This window comes from Aphelocoma coerulescens, chromosome 6, assembly GCF_041296385.1.
Source record: "Aphelocoma coerulescens isolate FSJ_1873_10779 chromosome 6, UR_Acoe_1.0, whole genome shotgun sequence".
Lineage (NCBI taxonomy): Eukaryota > Metazoa > Chordata > Aves > Passeriformes > Corvidae > Aphelocoma > Aphelocoma coerulescens.
Window position 1 is genome coordinate 18,718,739 of NC_091020.1, and position 19,501 is coordinate 18,738,239.

Consider the following 19,501-nt stretch of genomic DNA (forward strand, 5'->3'; position numbering starts at 1 on the left):
GGTCTGAGGGGTGACTGTGTCTTTTCTGAGCAGCAAAATCCTTCAGACTCAACAAACAATGCAGATAAGATTTTGATGGGTCTATTTGGCAGGAAAATAAACCAACCCAAAACTGAAGGAAGGAAGGAAATTTGATCGTTTTTTAATATTGCCTAGTCTGAAAATTTTTTGTTAATTATAGCAGAGTGTAGCTGTGCTCAGAGCAGGGCAGAGGGAGCTCTTGGGATGCTGCAGGGCAACTGTGAGCTGGGTGTAAGTAAGTGAAGGGAAAAAAATCTTAGTAAAACAGAAGGAAGTTCTATTGGACTGACTTCAAGAAGCTCTTCACATTAGTTGTTCCTCCATTTTTCCCAGCTCCGTTTGTCTTTTTATTCTAGTTTTTCTCTAAGTCCACAAATCTGCATTTGTTTAATTTTTCTCCCTATATTTTGTCCCTGAGCAACGGGATTTGCAAATGCATTTACAATCCTTATGGCAATACCTCACAGATGACTGTAGTGTAGATTTCTCCATGTCAAAATGAAAATCTTGGACTTCTTTCATTGCCTAACTTCATGCAACTGGTCATTCAAGTTCAATGTGGGAAAAAAACCAAACCAGCCTCCTATTTCCTTTTTTCTCTCTCAGTCACTGTGAATGTTGCCACTGTTGCCCCTAGCCCACACTCTGGACTTCGCATTCAGTTCAGCCTACCGATCCACTGTATCTGAGTGCTGACATGTGCTTTTGAGGAAAATATACACGCTATGGTCTTCTTTATTTATCTTTAAAGAAAATTTATTCAGGTTTTCATCAGCTCAGTTGCTGTAAATCCCTCTCTTTTGACACTTGGAAATGAAATGTTTCCTTATGCAAAATGTCACAGAAGACATATATTCTGCTGAATTCTCACACTGGGTTCATCACCCATCCTTTCATATCCTTCTCTGGTCCCTTTAGTTTATAGCAGCAAAATAAAACTATTTTTTTATAAATTCCAGCTTGGTCCAGAAGTCATAAATCTGATCTGACAGGCAGTCTGACAGGACTGCAGGCAGGAATAAAACTAGACAGAGGTCTCACATCAGATGCCCCAAACAGAACATGCTGGAGTTGGCAAACCAACATTTATTGATAAACCCCACCAACTGTGCAAAAGAAACTACTTATTCCCTTCTCCCGTGATCATTGGACTAATACTGCTCTTCATTTATTGAATTTGTGGATCCAAATACCAACAGATCAGCAAAAAGGCTGTTAATGAAAAAAGTAAAATCTGAGCATTGATGCAGCTCAGGAAGTGTTTTGCTTGATTATCCAATGCAGTCACACTAGCAGGACAAAAGCAACACAAGTTTGTGGCTGCTCCTTCCCCAGGTAATGAGTGGGGAGGAGATAGGAAGTTATTTTTAGTGGTGCATTTGTAGCTACCAGATTGGATTTAAGTAGGTGTGTGTATAATGCTGTTTGTGGAGTTAACAGGGTGTGTGGCTTTTTGAATCATTTTGCTAGAAATAATGTGTTGTGTGAACATGCTCCTGTTAAATCAGGTAGAAATGCTGATTTGATTAACTGATCAAACTTCCTAAAGACTTTATGCTCTATTGCTTTAAGAAAAGACTCAATGATTCTTCTCATGAAAACTTGCAGTTGCAAACCTGTGGTAGTTCTGTTGGCATAAGCAGCAGTTCCAGATTTGTGAGATCAAATTCTCACCCGTGATTCCTTCTTTATTCTAAATAGTCACTGAAAACAGCCATTTTAGAAAATTACAACCTACTGATTTGAACCAAAGCAGTATTTCAGACTCATAAACTCAAAATATACAGTATGAAAGCTTCAGTTGAATTCCTTCTGTTCATCTATTGAATCCTCACTGTGTACAGGTGACATGTAGGCAACTGCAGCATAGTTTATGTAACTAGATCACTATGAAAGAAGGTTAACAAGATGAAAGACTGTTTATCCCAGTGAAGGAACTGCTGGATGGAGGCTTAGGATCTCCCTTATGTTCCTTCCAGCTTTCTGAGAACCGGCAATGGCTAGAATCCAATTATTCTCTGACATTAATGCCTTTTTATCCCACAGAAGCTGAAGTGTGGGAAGCTCTTAAAAGTTTACATAAAGGTGAAGATTACTATTTACTTCTCAGCTGATGGTGGTACAAGCAAGCTTGTGTCAAAAATACAACCACAGCTCAGGCCTGGGGTTTCTGTTAAACAGAGAAGACTTACAGTACTTCTGTTAAGTTTTAACTAGTTTTAGTTCGGAGTCCCATGGACCGGATCATGAACTGCTTGAGCTGAACTTCAGAGCTAAATGGAAATCACTTGAGCTTTCAGAAAAATCAGGGAATCTCCCTTTTTGCCTTGGATCTGCTCAAATTGTACAACAGGACCTAACCACTTCTGATAGTGAACTTCCATGCATCATCCCTATGTCCACTAGGTGTGAAAATTAAAGTTTTATTTCAATCATGGCTTCTAAGCAGATTGGAATTTGTCCAGTCATCTATATTTAGCTTAGCAATGTAATACAAGGATGTGAGTCTACGCTCTTGTTCTGGTCTTTGCTGTCAGGAGTGTTTCACAGCAGTGTCTTTGGGAGATTACCTCTGATTTGTGTAACCCTAAGCTCAGTTAAAAAAAAAAAAAAAAAAAAAAAAAAAAAAAAAGACAAGAGGCCAGTATCTGAACAGCCTGTTTCCCTTTAAGAAATAAGTCCTAAGGTAATTAAAAATACCACTAAACTGGGAGTGGAGGTGTATTGGAGTTTGTTCCTAAGTTTGTGTTTGAAGAGTGTAGGAAGGCAGCATAATTCTTATTGCCACACTGTTCTGTAAGAACAAAGCTGGCAAAGTCTGGCTCAAACCTCTGGGAGTTTCTAAATCTTTAGAAAGTTCTATGAATGGATGAGACTCAATTAAAATACCACTTTCAGTTCAGTGTGTTTAATTTGCTTTTGCTTCTTACACAGCTTTTGAGATGTAATGTGAGGCAAGAAAACATTGAACAAGTAACTCATGTTTGTGACACCTGATTACAGCTCTGCTGATCCCAGCAGTAATTCAACGGGAGGCCAGTATTCCTATGATACATCCTCCAATGCATCTGTCCAAGATACAAGAAGAGAGGCTGTGAAGTGATTACTATTTAATGCCAAATGCTCTCAGGCTGTAATGGAACCACTTTCTAAATTATAAAAGTTCAAGCCATTAATCTGAGGAAAGAAAGACTGAAACTTTAAAGGTTTCAGGGGTATGGTGATGGAATTCCATGTATATACTCAATGTATAGTTTCACGAAAAGTAGACATTTTACCCAGAAGGACATGGATGCTGGTTGTAAGGGGGAAAAACAATCATCTTTTTCTCTCTTGGAATAGAGATTTTCCATTAGTTATGCTCTTTGTCACCATAATGAAACCTGTGTAGATTAACATATACTTGTGTATATTAGATTAACACTTATAGAGTGAAAATAGCTTTTCTTTACAATAGCTGGTGATCAAAATGTATCTCCATTTCAAAATGCTAGAAGGAGTGTGTGTAAGTTGTCACAGGGATTCCATAAGCCAAAGATGTGTGCAGGCACCAAACTAGCATAAAGAGGTACAGTTTCACCCACAGGGGATCATTTGCTATTGAAGTTATCCTCCTTATTCTGCCTAATGTGGTTCACTGAGTGCTAAGTAAGGTATTGTGCAATATAGACATAACACACACTCTTAAGTATCTTCAAAATGCTTTGGTAAAATCATAAGAGTTACCAAGTCAAAAGAGATAAGACTTAGTTGTCTTATACTAAGTTGTATTCCTCCTCTACTGCCATTTAGCTCACCGTCACTTGTTTTTCGAAACTACTTTCTGAAGTTATCAGGTTTTGTGTTGGAATCATTATATGGAATGGTAAATTCAACTGGCATTTAGACAGGATGTAACATAATTGGTGTTGGCCAATTTCATTTTCCAGCTCTTTTCAGAGATAATGTATGACATATTATCTAACCTAGAAGGGCCGTTTGCATTTAGGAGTTGAAATTAAAAACTTTCACAAGAATTGGTGCACTCCTGGGAAATCTTTTTTTTTAAGCAGAAGGGCAAGGTCGGGGATGAAGAACACTGAATGCTGGTTGGAGAGACCATTACTGAAAGCTTGCCTTCAGTATCCCCTGTGCCAGAGTCATCAGTGGTGTTGTTCTGTGTAAGGTCACTAAAATTTGGTCAACTTTGGATGGTCTCATGTAGCAGAAACCATGAAGAGAGGATGGCACAGGAGCTTTTCCAGTTATGATCACTTTATAATCACAAGGAAGAAAAAGCTGATATAAAATTTCCTATGGCTTTGTTCTGAATCCTGAAAATGTCCTTTGCTCTGGAATTATTCTTAGAAAGCCAAATACTAAGCTTTCATTGATAAGGGTGCAGGAAGGGATGTCAATATGTAATTTAGAAAGGTAATGCCAAACCCCAAAAACTTTTCTCACATTTGCCTACGAAAAATTTCTATTGAATAGTAGTATAAATAAAGAACACCCTATGCTGTGTTAATATCAGTGTGTAGAAATATGAGGTATGTGACCCCATAAACACTGCTTTCTAACAGTTAAACTACAAACAATTTCTAGTTGGCTGAGTATGTCCAGTGATTGCACATACTTTGCTGCCTATTTACTTAGTGTAAAAATTAATATAAATTGGCTGTACATGGAATTATGGCAGCTCAGGAAGAACAAAGGAAGGGGTTAATAGTATTAATGATATTTGAGAGAACAAAGTTTCTTGACTAGATGTGCAGAAATGTCTGAGCTTCAGCATCTGTTAGCCGTGAGCACGGCCCCATCTTCCCGTTCCCATCTGTAACCTGTCGCATGGTGCCCCACGGTGGCTGCTCGCCTCCTGTTACATTTGCTCAAGCAAGTGCTCCACTCAGTTTGGTTACTACTAAACAAAAATATTTGCCCCAGTTCATCATTATTTGCTAATAGTCAGAATTCAAGTGTATAACTGCAGTTTGCAATTCCTGTCTGTTTCTAGTTGCATTTAAAGAGGGAATACAAGTACCTCTAACTGGTTACATGGAGTTGATTTCATAATGCTTTGCAAGACATAATTAATTTTAAAAATCTAGCTGTTACAATGTTTCTTTCATTAGATTATTTTCATTATTAAAATAATTTTAACATCAGCTGTATTCATCAACAATTAGTATGTATGATTTTTCTTTGTACACCTTTCTAGGCTGTAATGTGTCTATTAAATTGGGGTTTGCTAGCAAATTTCCATTTCACTTTCTTATGTGAAATGCAGCTTCATTGCCACAAGCAATAGTGAAAAAAATGTTTCAGAAAGATATTATTACCAAAATGCTTTTTTTAAAATTTCTATTTGTATTACTTCCGGAATTTTCTGAAAACTTTCATAGTCTGTACTGTCTTTCCACATATATCTGTCTTCCTTAACAAACAATATTTATCAATGTGTTTTCACAAGAGGATATGGATGTTGATCCTGGCTGTGGCTTCTCAAGCCCTAGCTTGGATAAACTGGGCCCCCTGAGTACCCACAATTCCTATTGACCTCTTCTTGATGAAGTGATGCTTTCAAACACCTTCCCTTTGACTGAGAGGACTGATGAAAAAACTCCTTGTGCTCCAGAGTCCCTTAATGCTGCTCCCAGGGCTCTGTAATGCCTCTCCATACTCCTCAGACTGTTCCTAGCTGTACCAGAGATGCCCACATGAAATTCAGCAGCAGATAACAGCCAGTGGACAGTGCAAGGCTTGGCAGTCTCCCAGTGACATTCCTGGGAAGCAGCACAGCTCTCTAGAGAGCGTGTCAAGGTGGCAACGAGTGCCTCGGTGCCTCCAGAAGAGAGTCATCTACTGCTGCCACCCATCACTTTTCTGAGCAGCGCTGCTGGTTGTGCAGGGAGCAGAGGGGCTGCCTCACCCAGCTCCACCACCTCTCCTGATGTGACAAGGTCTTTCCTCCTCAGTCTGCAGAGCGCTGAAGCTGTTCTGCAAGGGCACATGGACAAGGATATCTTGTTTCCATTTGCAGCTTGTCTAAAAGTGACTGTGGGCATAATCAGGCATTTACCTGAAAAACAGCTATTGTGATTTAAGCCACCTTGTGTCTGTTCACTGCAGTCCCACTCAGCTGAGCTACTATGTGTATTATGCTAAATCATTTTGGTGCAAAAATAAATCACTGTTCTTTACTATGGATGCTTTGTGAACAAAAATGACTACTCCTATCTTTTGACCTGTTATTTTATGTTATAGAATCTCATTTTTGACATTTTGATTTTTGTACACCAAAATTTGTGTCAGACATTCAGATCTATTTCTTTGTCTCCAAAGATATCAGTCTGAATTTTTTGCTTTGTAGTTTATAGACATCAATATGCTAAAGCTTTGTTTACTACCCCGAGTATGGTGATTGACAAGTTAATGAAAATATTAAAAAAAGACAAAACTACATTTTTGATGTAATTTCATGACTGTTGAATCAAAAAACTTTAATGTTCATAAACCTACTTGTATACCAGTGCATGGGAGTGAGAAAGTTTGCAGTATTTTGACATAATCCAGATTTTATTGACACTTTTAAATCCAAATATTTCTTAAACACTCAACAACTGCTTATTTTAAAGCAGCAGTCTAAATCCGAGACTACTGCTACATAAACACTGAAACTGACGAGGTAAGAGAATGATTAACAATTACATGTAGGCAGAGGTTGATTTTCATGCTCCAGATTGTTCATTACTTTAATTTTGGACTTGTTTTGAAATTATACATACAATCAAAGAAACTTTGTCCTTACTTGAAGAGTTACTATATCAGTGTCTTGCAAATTTTGCATAATGTACAGGAACTTTATAGCTTATCATATTATATTTATTTTTAAAGCAATTATACTGGTGAACAGCAAATTTATGGTACAAAATTCTTCCTTTCAGAGTTTTCCTTCATAAAACCTTCACATATTTTCCAGCCTCTACTATGCTTTGCAACAACACCAATCTGATCTTTTTGTATAATTTCTGTGTCATTATTTGTGTTGCTTATCAGCTTTACATTCAAGATGGCACTAGATGCTGATTGTATATAAGGTTGTAAGGACTAGTTTTAAAAAGTCACTTAGAAATTCATCTCTTGTTAAAAGCATTAACTTAGTAAACTATAAAATCTTAAGGAGAATTTGATTATACCTTAAAGGAAAAAAGAAATGTGACAAACCTGGATCCTCAGCAAAACACCATATTATACTTTAAAGGAACTGTTGTTCTTCACTTGCAAATCTCAATGCAAATTTACATCACTCTCCCTAAAGCATTAGGAGCAACATCAGTGCTCTAAGTCCATGGGACTTGTTGCAAATAACTGAACTGGCTGAACATGATGCCACCCCACCTGTTTCTTCCTGTGCAGAGAACAGAGGTTAACACTGGAAATCTATGTGCCAACAGAAATAAACATCTGAAGGTGTCATGACCTGCATCAGCCCAAATCAGCAGGCTGCTGTAATTACCTGGCCAAGATGAATTTGACCCATCCAGATGAAGTTTTGCCTGCAGTGTATTTTGGGCATTTATATTGCCCCTTCTGAGCTTTGCTGATGGCATATGTAAACACAAGGGAATGCAATATCTGGCTCTGATCTAACACATTGCAATAAAAAAAAAGCCTCGGAGCTAAAAGCTGGTTAATTCTGTTTGGGGGCTGTCCCACGGAAATGATCAGAGGTAATGTGGGACGTCAAAGCCCAGAGGCACCTAAGGAGGACTAGTGGCAGAGTCTGAGCAATAGCTTTTGTTTTGTTGGGGGGTTTTTTGTGTAGATACAAATGAGGCATCATATGTCTGTCTGTGGAAATCTGTATAAGAACCACTTTAACATATGGAAAGAAATTGCCTAAATTAAGTGACAATTTTAAGGGCAGCATGCAGAGGTCTCACTAAAATGGGCATATGAATAGTATATGGACAGTTATGGAGGTCAAGCTTTTAACACCAAGATAGTGGGCAAAACAGGAATATTCTAAAGCACTACCTTTAGCATGTAGAAGTCTATGCTTATTAAAGAGGGATAAAAGCTGTTATCAACAAAAAACTTGATGGAATCTTTGGCATCTTCAAAAGTGTGATACAGGCTGCATGTTTGACAGTGAATAAAACGTGAAATGTCCATTTTCACAGTACCCTGTGCCTAACTGGCAGATTTTATGTATTTTTAAATACTGCTCATAGGGCCTTTTTTTGTAGTAAAATATACAAAGGCTTGCTGCAGGCTGCTGAGTGGCCTCCCTTTGTCTCTAAGCAGGGACATTTCCAAGGAAAAAGGAAAGGGGGAAAAAAGAACAAAAAAAAAGAGACGATATACAAAGGAAAATATTTAAAGTCTAAGGAGAGAGTACTCATGTCATGTGCCAGGAACCAAAGGCAATAGTAATGAAAACCTCAAAATACTATAAAGAGGTACTAAAGATTTAGAGGAAAAACAGCACCAAAACTGACACAGGACAAGAAAATGTTACACCACTCCAGATGCCCAATAATGAGAGAAAGCACTGCCATGCCAGGCATGCAGCGGGAAGTCTGGAGCTGCCAAGGCCGTGAAAGATGTCTGGGAGCAGCACCGATGCCAGGGTGCGACGAAGGGTGCCAGCGCACTGGCACAGAGCGCCAAGGCAAAGGCCTTAAAACATGCAAATATTTCATGAAAGCCCCAGCAGAAAAGAGCTCTGGCTACCGGCGTAATCCAGGAACGGAACTGCTCCAGGGGAAAGGGCGCGGAGGAGGCAGAGAGATGCTGGTTCCGAGCAGGGATGCGCGGGCCCGGGGCAGGCGGAGCGCCGCAGCCCCAGCAGGGACGCGGTGGGAGCCGGGCGGGCCGGGGCGGCGGGGACCGGGGGCAGTGCGGACCGGGCGGGCCGGGAGCCGTGGGAGAGGGCGGGAGCCGGGCCCCGGGGCAGGCGGGCGGCGGAGCGGGGCAGCGCCGAGCCGGGCGGGGCGAGCGCAGGGGGCGGTGCAGCCGCAGCCGCAGCCGCGGCGGGCGGAGCGCGGTGCGTGTGCGCGGCCCGGCTCTGGCTCATTACTCAGCGGCCGAGGCCGGAGGCGGTGGTCGGTGAGCGGGGCCGGGGTCGCGGCCCCCGGGAGCGGCGGGGGGCGGAGGGGAGCGGGGCGGCGGCGCGGTCCCGGGGCGGGCGGGAGGGCGAGAGAGCGGCCGCGCCGCGGGGCCCGGGGCCGGGCCGGGCGGTTTTGTTTACGTTTCGACGGGCGGGAAGGGAGCCGGGGCCGGCTGTGCCCTTGCCCGGGGACGGGCGGCGGTGCGGGGCCCTCCCGGCCGGTGACCTTCCGTGCCTGCTCGAGGCCGGGGGGGTCGGGAGAAGTGCGGGTGGATAATGGCGGGGTCCTCTTTGTTGGTGTGGCAGGAGGGGCAGGAGGCTCGGCGCGGGGCTCCTCCTCCTCCCGGGAGCGGGGGCACCCGGGCAGGCCGGGCTGGCCGCTCCGGCTTCGGGGAAGGAGCATTATAGGGCGGGGTGGTGGGAATGCAGCCCTCCGTGGGCAGCTACCTTGCTCTCAAAAATGCCCTTTAAAAGCAAAAAATACTTCTCTGGGATAATGTAACTGCTCTAGATACAGGGGCTGGGGGTGACCGGCAGTGTCTTTGATTCTTTTGCCTTTTAATTCTTAAATTTCTTGCAAACGGATTGAGCTGTCTGTGCAGAATTTCTTTTGCTTTTGATTTCTGTGTTGTTACATCCAGCTTTCCTTCCAAAGCCTGTTTCTTTATGCCTTTCTGCTTGGAGCAATTCCCTCAGTGAAGTTTGACCTGAGCTCCTTTAATAACCTACAAAAACAAATCCTACTTGGTTATTTATTCCACTCCCCAGCTACAATAATGGTTTTGCACGTGTGACGTGGTTTTGAATCTCACTGTTGTACAGAACAGGCTTGCTGAAGGCTTTCAGGCAATCAACAAATCCTACACGCTTTGGCCTATCTGATAATATAAACACAAAGGGTGTTTTGCTTGTTCGGGATGGAAAGTATTACTTGCCCTAAGGCATGTGCATGTGAAATTGAGCAAGCTTACTCATTGCAGCTGGGTTTTACTTACAGGTGTGGAGACTTAACCAGTGATGGTCTTGCAGGTCATGTGAGACCTGGTCTCAGTTCTAGAGATGCCAACAAATGCACTTCCAGGGCAGAATAGTAACTGACATGCCTCTCTGTATGCCTGTGGGTATATCAGTGTATTAGATAACTTGGAAATAGCTTAAAGTGTAACATGAAATGAATCTGGGCCAAGCTTATTTAAGGGTGCTGTCAAAGTGGTTTCACTGACTTGAGTGTTCCTTGTATATAATGAAGGGAAGCTCTTGATTCTTCTAATATTAGCTAATAAAAATTTTGAATTTAAAATAGTCCCCTGCTTTGATCTCGGTCTCTAGGCACAGCCATCCCCCCTTTTTGCCCCAGTTGCTTCACAGATGTGTAACACAGGCTAGTTTGACAGTAGGATGCATAACATGTGATGCCAGGACAGGGACCAGGCACATTGCAGGCTGCCTGCAGGTGTTGGTGGTTTTCAAGGCCAGCTGGGTAAAAGTGTGATAGGAAAAGAGAGCCAGAAGTATCTGCTGAACCAAAGTTCAGAGTTGCAGAGGATGTACAAAGTTGTATTCTGAAACAGGAATTTTAATGAAGTCTTCCACTGCAAAAGCTCCCATGGATTTTGGACCACTGGCTTGTAGAAGCATTCAGAGTAATCTTGTGGGCTACTGTATACTTGATGGAGACTTCTAAATCAGAAATATTAATAAGGTGATCTAAGAGGGTTCCAGGTCCTGTAGTTTTTGGACTGCACGTTCTAGGCAGAAACAGAGTTGGCTTTTGTGTGTGGTTTTTGTATTTTTACTTTTAGCCCTGCTCTTGAGGGACCAAGGCTTTTGATGGCTTTATAGCTGTGCAGGTGTAACCCTCTTTGCAAATGCTTTAGGTAGAACTGTTATGCAGGTATTACAGAATAAATGTTTCAAGATGGTAACAACTGAATTTATTTTCTGCTAGTTATTTATCTGAAATGAATTAGTGTGTTTATTTCATGTATTATTTATTTTTTTAATTAGTATTTGATATTATAATGCTACCTGGCTATTTACTGTATATGTGTTTTGGTTTCTTTTTCATCCTTCCTCAGCTTCCTAAATTATTTGGATGCTTATGGTTTAAAAGATGCATGGGAAGTACATGTTTAGCTCCTCATTTCTGAAGATTGATCCAGCATTCTGGACAAATGCAAATGTCCTTCTTAATAGTCTCCTGAAATGTATGCTGTGCTATTTCTTAACCTTCCTTTCCCACCATTGCAATCCTTCCCCTTGGCAAAAAAAGTGCTCTGTCTGTATACAGTTTTACTGTATTTGTTATTTTCAATATATATAATGTTTCACTTTGGAAATTAGACCAGTCTTGTTTAGAGCCTGTTTTTTTTTTAAATAGAGGCTAAATGTATTTTATTGCTGTAACTGCTGCCTTTAAAAAAAACCTCTTCGTTTAATTCAAAACCTGCAGAAACAGGCTTCCATTTATGTTACAGAAAGATCTCTTGGCATTTGAAAGCTCTTTAAAAATCCAGTTGAGGCTACTTATGTTGCTTGCCTGTTGTGAAATTCACAGTTTTGCCATGGATTCTGAAATATTTTTTTAAGGTATCCTTGTGTGTGAAGAGATAATGATCTTGGTGTACCAAGTGTGTAATTAATAGCTACACATTTCTCCTTAACTTTAAATGATTTTTTTCTATTAAGTTATTAAAGACTAATTCTTGATTCTTTTTCTGTCCAAATTGATTGCCTGTAAGCTTGATACTAAAATTGTTGTTGCCCATACTGTCATTTTTATTGTTGGATAAATGCTGCTTGATATGTGAACAGATGGGATGCTTATTAATCATTCTTAGTTGAATATTGCAGACTAATGGTAAAATGGGGACTGACAGAAAAATACACTTCAGCTCAATGGTCAGTTGTGTTGCAAACAAAGCAAATACTGTATACAAGCTCATTTGTGTGTACACTTTAAAATAAACCAAAAGGGCAAACATTGATTCTGCAATGCTACTGGACATGCCTGTTTGCTGTAATTACTGATTTTTGAGTATTAAAGAAAAAAAAAAAAAGACAAGCACACAACTCTGACAATGCTCCATTACTTTATTGATGCTATACCAAGGTTTTTTTGATTTTTTTTTTTATATCTATCTGTCTCTTAAAAAGAGAAGGAAAATGTCTTAACCCAGTATTTATTCTTTTAACTATGAAATATGGCTGAAGTGTGTGTTCCTATCATTGTAGTCTGTGTCCATTCAAACGTTTACTTTTCCCCTTATCTGCTGAAGAAAAGCTGAAATGTCTCAAGTCTGGTGTTTTGATTTTTGTGAAATAAGAATGATGAACAGTGGGTATCCTGTTTCTCACTGGGCTCTCAAAGTCATGGAAATGCCCAGGTTTATAAAGTGAAACTGATTCTTCAGCTGTTGGTTGCTGGCAGAAGAGGAGCTGGGGCTTCTGCTGAGCAGGAGTCAGCCCTGTGCCCCTGAAGGGTAATTAATTACCGAGTGGGCGGTGTTAGGAAGGGCCTGACCAGCAGGTGCCGGGAAGGAGCTGTTCCCATCTCTGAAGCTCCCCTGCAGAGCTGCTCAGATCACACGCACACCTGCACTGTGAGAGGGAAAAACGGGGAATCCAGCCCTGGGTTCTGCAGGTGGGTGGGGGCTCAAGCACCTGAGGGGGCACAAAGAACTGGGTTTGCAACTTGAGGAAGAGCATGCTGTGGGAGAACATAATTGCTGCATTTAACCAGCTTTAAGCAAGGGGTTATAGAGGTGATGGAGCCACTTGCCCCTCTGAATGAGTCAATGGCTGCAATACACAAAAATGGAAATTTCAATAGGTCAGGAAATTTCAGAAGGGAATTAATGTCTTGGTGTGGCAGTCTGTCCATCTCTTGTATCAAGAGCCCAGAGGGGCCATGGAATCTTCATCCTAGAGACTTCTGACTTGACAAGGTCCAGAGAAGCCTGAGAGGAATACAGACTTGAAGTTCTCCTTGTTTTGAGCAGGTAGATGATCTCCAGAGGTTGCTTTCAAGCCATATTATAGTTCTACTGTTTATAGATTTTAAAACTTCTGTTTTCCAAGTAGTTTGAGGAAGTTGGCAAAACAAAGGCACAGTGATTTAAGTAAACCAGGTTGCTCAGAACTGTGTTAGAAGTTGGGAAGGGAAAAGTAATGAGATGTGATAAGCATCTTAGTTTGAGTCTGCCAGTGGCGATATTGATTTTGCTGCCCTGCATTGAACTTTCCAGCTGACTAGGTCAGAAGTGCTTGCAGGCTAGCATAAAGGTCAGAAAAAAAAGGGTTATGATATCTGTCATGCCTGTGATAAACAGAAACCCATCTCCAAAGAAACAGCTGGCAGTCAGCAGCCTGGTAGCCCACTGAAGTTAGTCCAGGTCTTGCTTTCTGTATTGGAGGAACATGTTGGTGGCAGCTGCTGCTGCAGGGCTTTGATCTGTTGGATGGGTGATGGTTCCTTAGCTGGAGTGTGGTTATTTATCCCAGGGAGTGGCTTCATGGTGCAAACCAGCTCTGAGTTCCAGTTGGTCACAATAGCAGTCCATGACTGCAGAGGGGTGTTAGGACAAATGGCAGCTGGGAGAAGGAAAAAGGGCTTTGGCAGATGCATAAATCTCTCTTTAATGCTTGTGCTGCCTTGAGATGTTGTCCTGCACCTCATTTGTTTCTACAAGTTTTTACATATTTGTCTATTTAGTAAAACCAACCAGAGATCTTAGTGATAAGTGAGGTGAGCAGTACAGAGTGAGTGTTTTGTATCTTAACATAGCAGCTGTCCTGGTATGAACCTGTAGGTGTTTTAGTGTATGAATACAGCTGCTCATATGTGACTCTTGAGAGAGCTGTGGAGGAAATCTGGTGTTAGGGATGGCACATCCTTGAGAATCCTCAATGTATTCTTTAGTAGCTTTAGCACCTAAGATGATGTTGGAGTAAGTACGAGTCACAATGCGTACTTGCAGTACCATGGGTGTAAAACTACATAGTTTTGAAGATGTAATCCTAATGTTACATTTTACTATGGAAACAGTAAAAGTGAATGCCATGGTTGACACGCTAGCCAGCATAAATCTTGGGAAATTCTGGATTGTTTATTGTGTTTTGGATGATGACAAACATCCTGGTCACCTTAAGGAAGGATAGTAAAATCATAACCTAAAAAGGTTTATTAGAAAGGTGTAGGCTAGGTTCACTTGTTTCATTTCATACCAAAAAGTGAATACTTGGGAGACATGCAGTAGTAGGGAGGTCCTTGTGCACAGCAGTGGCTCATTTAATGAGTAGCAAAGCCTTCCAGCAGTGGTTGACTTTTATTTGCACAGTTGCAGCAGTGGAAAACTCATCTTTGTTGAACAATAGACAGGGTTTCTCTTGCTGCTTTCAAAAAAGCATTGCAAGGTTCTTGTGCCACTTAAATGTCAAGATGGTGGAAGAAAAAAGACAGTTCCGTTTATAACAGGATTATATTGGACATAAAAAGGTTTTGTTAATAGCATGGCATTGTGGGAAAATCAGAAGGCCTTGGTGTGACGAGGGCTACTTTATTCTCCCCCATTTTAGTTTATATGAAATTGTATCTTAGTTTTCTTCAGAAGATTTCTCATCACAACTCTTTGTATGCATATCCACCAGTGCTAGTGTACAGTGCACAGCAGTGCTTCTGGAGGGTAGTACTCTTATTCAAAGAATGGGAATTCTTAAACTCTTCCTATTTTCGGGAACTTCTGCCATATGTTATGGAATATGCCTGTTGTTAATTTGGGTCATCTGGCCTGGTTGTGTCCCCTCCCAGGATCTTGCCCACTCCTGCCCCCTTGATGGGGGGAATGTTGGAGAGACAGCACTGATGCTGTGCCAGTTCTGCTCAGCAATAGCCAAAACTCTGGTGGGCTGTCAACCCCTTTCTAGCTCCCAGGGCAAAGCCCAGCACTGTGAGAGCTGCTGTGGGAAAATGAGCTCCAGCTCAACCAGACCCAATACAATCTGCTATCACAGAGGTGTTCCCATCATTCCTGATTGGCCCAGCCTTGGCCAGCAGCATGTCTGGTCCTGGAGCCAGCTGACGTTGGCTCTGCTGGACATGGAGGGAGCTTCTGGCAGCTTCTCCCAGAAGTCACCCCTGTACTTCCCCCGCTACCAGGACCCAGCCATGCAAACCCCATACACTAGGGCAGAGCATCAGGCACTACTGAGGTCTAAGAGAAATGGGACAATAGAACAGCCTATTGCTATTAGTAATTATTGGTGTAGTTTCCTACAAGCTACCTAGAAAGCAGTTGCTTTATTTTGAAATGTGTTGCCTTCCTTCCCACCCCACTCCCAAAAAATTATTGTGCAAAGTATTGTATTGTGTTACAAGAGGTATCTCTGAAGGAATTCTTAGTGCTGGAATTGTCATGTCTTGGAGTTTTTTGTTGCATTCTAAAGCTTTTATTACAGAAGTATTTTATGCCAAATACTTTAGACAGGATTTCATAGCACATTAATCTGCTTGTATTTCACAGATAAATGCATGAATTAACAAAAGTAGCACATTCATAATTGGATTCTAAGTTTTCGTAGCTGGGATTTAAAGTTAAAAGTAATGTAGTTTTAAAATCTTCTGAAAACTTTTTTCCCAGCTGTTATGCAAATCCTTCCTTCCTCTAATGTTCTATAGCTATTGTCTTCTTGATCACTGATATTTAAGTACTGTTTTAGGTCACATGGTATCTTTTGTTTGCTGTTGTCCTTTAAAACAATTAGAGAACCATTTCATTTGTTTCTTTTGCTGAAACATTTAGCTTTTATATGCTTTGCCTTCCCCTGCAAGAAGAGGTTGAAGAACAAGCATTTCCCATCATGGAATGGGATTTTGCTTCTAAACTTACATGGATCTCATTGAAGCACTCTGAGTCATATTCACTGGTTTACGTTGCTGATGGTTTGTCTGTTTGTTGCTTTGCCAGTGGTCATTGGATGGGCAGAGAGCTACCATAGGCAGGCAGACCTTTGTGGAATGGTTGGAATTAGTGGTCCCTTATGTAGTCAGCTGAAACAGTGTGTGGCCAGATTAGTAATTTATTCTTTTCTTGTGAATTTCAGGTTAGTTTACGGTTAAGCTTTTTCAAGTACCTGTGTAAGTTGAATGGGCCCTGACACATGATTCTGCCAAAAGGAAGGTACACAGAGCAGTCTGGAATGGCATTCCCTAGAATGCAGTAGTTCCAGTCATCATCTAGGCATGATTATGATTAAACCTGTTTTCTGGATCCAGCAGCAGGCATTCAGATTGCACTTCTGACAGTTAAATTGGGTGCTTAAAATAGAACAGCTTGTTGAACTCTTGCTTTGCTGAATTTCCACTAATTTGAGATTTTAAGAGCATTATTAAAAAACCCAAAACAAATTAAGTTGACAAATAGTGCCCTGCAAAAAACCTGAATATCTTAAGCTTTTTTAAAAAATGTGTACCTTGATTTTCTCCCCATTTACCATTCTTTTCTATAAACTTCTATTTGAAAAAGGATTAAGGAATTGGAAGATCCTTGTCTTATCCTATTATTTCTGAAAAGGAGAGTTTTGCTAAGAATAGTCTTTTAATCTGTTGTCATAACAGCTTCTTTGCCAAAGTAGAGAGTTACACAAGTTTTCTTTTGTTGAAGCCATTGTAGTTTGTGATTTCTGTGGCAAAACTGACCTGGAAGACGCTAAGTGTTACTTCATATATTGTGATAGTAGGATTCATCATGGAACCATCTGTAGTGGAGCTTCATATGACATTGCACTGCAGAAGCTGTAGAGATGCTCTCCTATCAAATGTAGCACAGCAGAGTTTGCAGACTGATATTTTTTCTGTAGATATAGCAGTACTCATTCTGATAATGCTTGTTCTAGAAAAATGCTACCTAATAAATTTCTTCATGGTTAATTAAAGTCACGGTTCAGTAGTCCATAAAAAAATGTGAGAGGAAAGGTAGGATGAGAATCTTCATCATTAGAAAAGCCAGTTTACAGGCTGTTTAGTATTGCATACTGCAGCCTGTCTGCCTCATTTACAGCCTCCTGGCATTTGAATCTGAAACCTGTTTTAAAGGGAATGGAAGACACTTTTCTAAAAGAATCTCTGCTGATGTCTAATGACTTGATAAAACAAGAATATTTAAGAATAGAGAACTCTGCAGTGTATTTCATTACAACTACATAATTTCACTGTACAACCTCCTATGTTAAGGTTTGTGTCACATGTAGCCTTATCACAAAATACAGCCCCTTGGAAAACATGTAATACAGAATACCATGTTGCAGCAGAGTAGCACTGTAGTAAACTAGATTAGATGTGATCTGTGACGTGGTGAGAATTAGTTAAGTGCTATTGGCCACAGGTGAGGGTTTTCCAGAGAGGGTACACTGGTATTCCAGAGCAGCTGTGTTGTAGGAGTTGACCTTGAGAAATGCTGGCAAGTTGTATGTGCTGCTGTCTTACTTGCTGCTGATTTGGATTACCGGGACTGTGTCCATCACTGAAATCAACTTGAAAGCCTCAGATAAAGTTTTAGGTAAGTCTTCAGTGTCATAACTCTTAGTGCACTCTTCAGGAGGTTTAAATGTTTATGTTGATGTCTTTCTCTAGAGATAGCTTCATGTTTAGATTATGTACCTTTAAAGTATTGCAGAAACCTGGAAATCTGGATAGCACCCAGTGTGTAATAATTACAGCTGATGAAGAAATGTGAGGTTTTGTTTCCCTGTCACAAACTGGCAGGCTCTCCTGCTTGCTTAGAGGAGAGGGGGATGACTAATGTTAGATAAGCAAGCACAAATTTTCACCTTTTCATGGAGCTGATATCATGCAGTCACTTATGCATCTTTCTTTCCTTGCCTTCAAGCTACTGGCAGTCTCTATATTTTGACTCCTCATTTTTCTGTTTTCTGAATCTTAATTTTTTTTTACTTCCCATGTGATGAAGTTAGAGCTGCTGGTGGCTGTAGTGTGTGTTTTGCCTAATTGGCAAGTAAGCCCTAAGCCAAAAGTTTGGATAATTTCTTCTGTGACCAGCTGCTTTAGTCACAGTTGTAGAAGAGATAAAACTGGGTAGCTCAAAGTGCCAGAAGTGAATCAGTTACCTGACTGGTTTAGGTAATTGTGTGTGCATAAGATAAACAGAAACAGAAAACCATGTGACAAACAGAAAGCCATGTGGCTTTTTTCCTGTGCTTTATGGCAATCTCTTTTATTGTCTCTGTGCCATTAACAAACAATGCCTTAACTCGTGATGCATAACTGTTATATGCATTTTTTTTGTAGTAAAAGGGCTGTAATTTATAGACTAATGGCATTATGGGAAAATGTCTTAGAGTGTAGAGAAATCGAGGTGCAAAAGGAGGAAGGTGGATTAAGTGAAATCCTGTCAATAGGAAGTTTACTGATAAAAAGCAAAAAATGTCTGTTTTGAAAAGAGAATCACTGTAAAACTTAGGTTGTTTGTGAGTAATTTACTGTGGGTGCATTTGTTACTTGGTTCTTCATTTTCCTGCTAGTGCAAGGTGTGTGCTGTGTTTTATCTGACTAAAGAATTCAGTTCTCAGATGAATTGAATTTGATATTAGACAAAACAAATGTTTTAGTGGTACCAGAAATGATACTGATTTTCTTATTTTAGATGTTTTGCAAGAGATGTTTTACAATAGGATAATTTGCTTTAGAAATGTGCTTTAATACTGATTTTTATATAGAGGGTACTCAGTAGCTGTGAATGCAGATTCAGCATTTTAATTTGGTGCTGCTGACCCTCGTTCAGGAGTCAGGATGAGAAAATACTGGTATGTTGTACTTTTTTTGCATAAATGCTTGCTTTGAGCTTCTGAGGGAAATGTGATGCGGACGTGCTGACTCCGTCTGTGCTCCATGGGGAGCAGTGTGTGAAATTGCTGTTGGAGCTTTGGGGGTTCTGTCCATCCCAGCTGCCCCAGCAGTCCTAGGAAATGGCTCACCTGGAGCAGTGTTTAACAGGAGTTGTTTCTTGTGACTTTCTGCATGTGTGCATGTGATCTTACACAACCTCTTTATAGACACTATTGGTATTCTGCTGGTTACAGTCGTAATTTTATTGCTGCCTGTCAGAGGTCTTTCCTTACAGTTAAACAGCCTCTGGATCATTAGTTACTTCTGACACTATATCAGACTGTGTGTGGAGAGACATGGAAGTGGAAAAGCTCAGGTTCTTGTTGCCTAATACAAAAGTCCCTGTCTCCAGGTTTCCCTAATTTCAGGTTCAGCTGTTTATATTTTGGCACTGGTGACTGCACCTGTGAGTGATTGCTATTTCAGGCTGCCTAGTATTTGAATGTAATTCGATGCAGGAATTCCAGCACTGGTACAAAAAACATGAT

At 40.8% G+C, this 19,501-nt stretch overlaps 1 protein-coding gene across 8 annotated transcripts in view; it reads left to right on the forward strand.

Moving 5' to 3' along the window:
- Positions 1 to 19,501, forward strand: part of MAPK8 (mitogen-activated protein kinase 8) — a 190,184-nt gene that overhangs the window by 138,849 nt on the left and 31,834 nt on the right. For 3 of the 8 annotated variants that reach the window (XM_069019582.1, XM_069019589.1, XM_069019590.1), the window contains exon 1: positions 9,025 to 9,111. The exons of 1 other annotated variant lie outside the window; for it this stretch is intronic. The gene's annotated coding sequence lies outside the window, so the exon portion shown is untranslated. Of the gene's footprint in view, positions 1 to 9,000; positions 9,112 to 12,736; positions 12,756 to 17,585; positions 17,668 to 19,501 lie in introns of those variants that run through there. 4 more of the 8 variants (XM_069019587.1, XM_069019586.1, XM_069019588.1 and 1 more) reach the window with 4 other exon arrangements.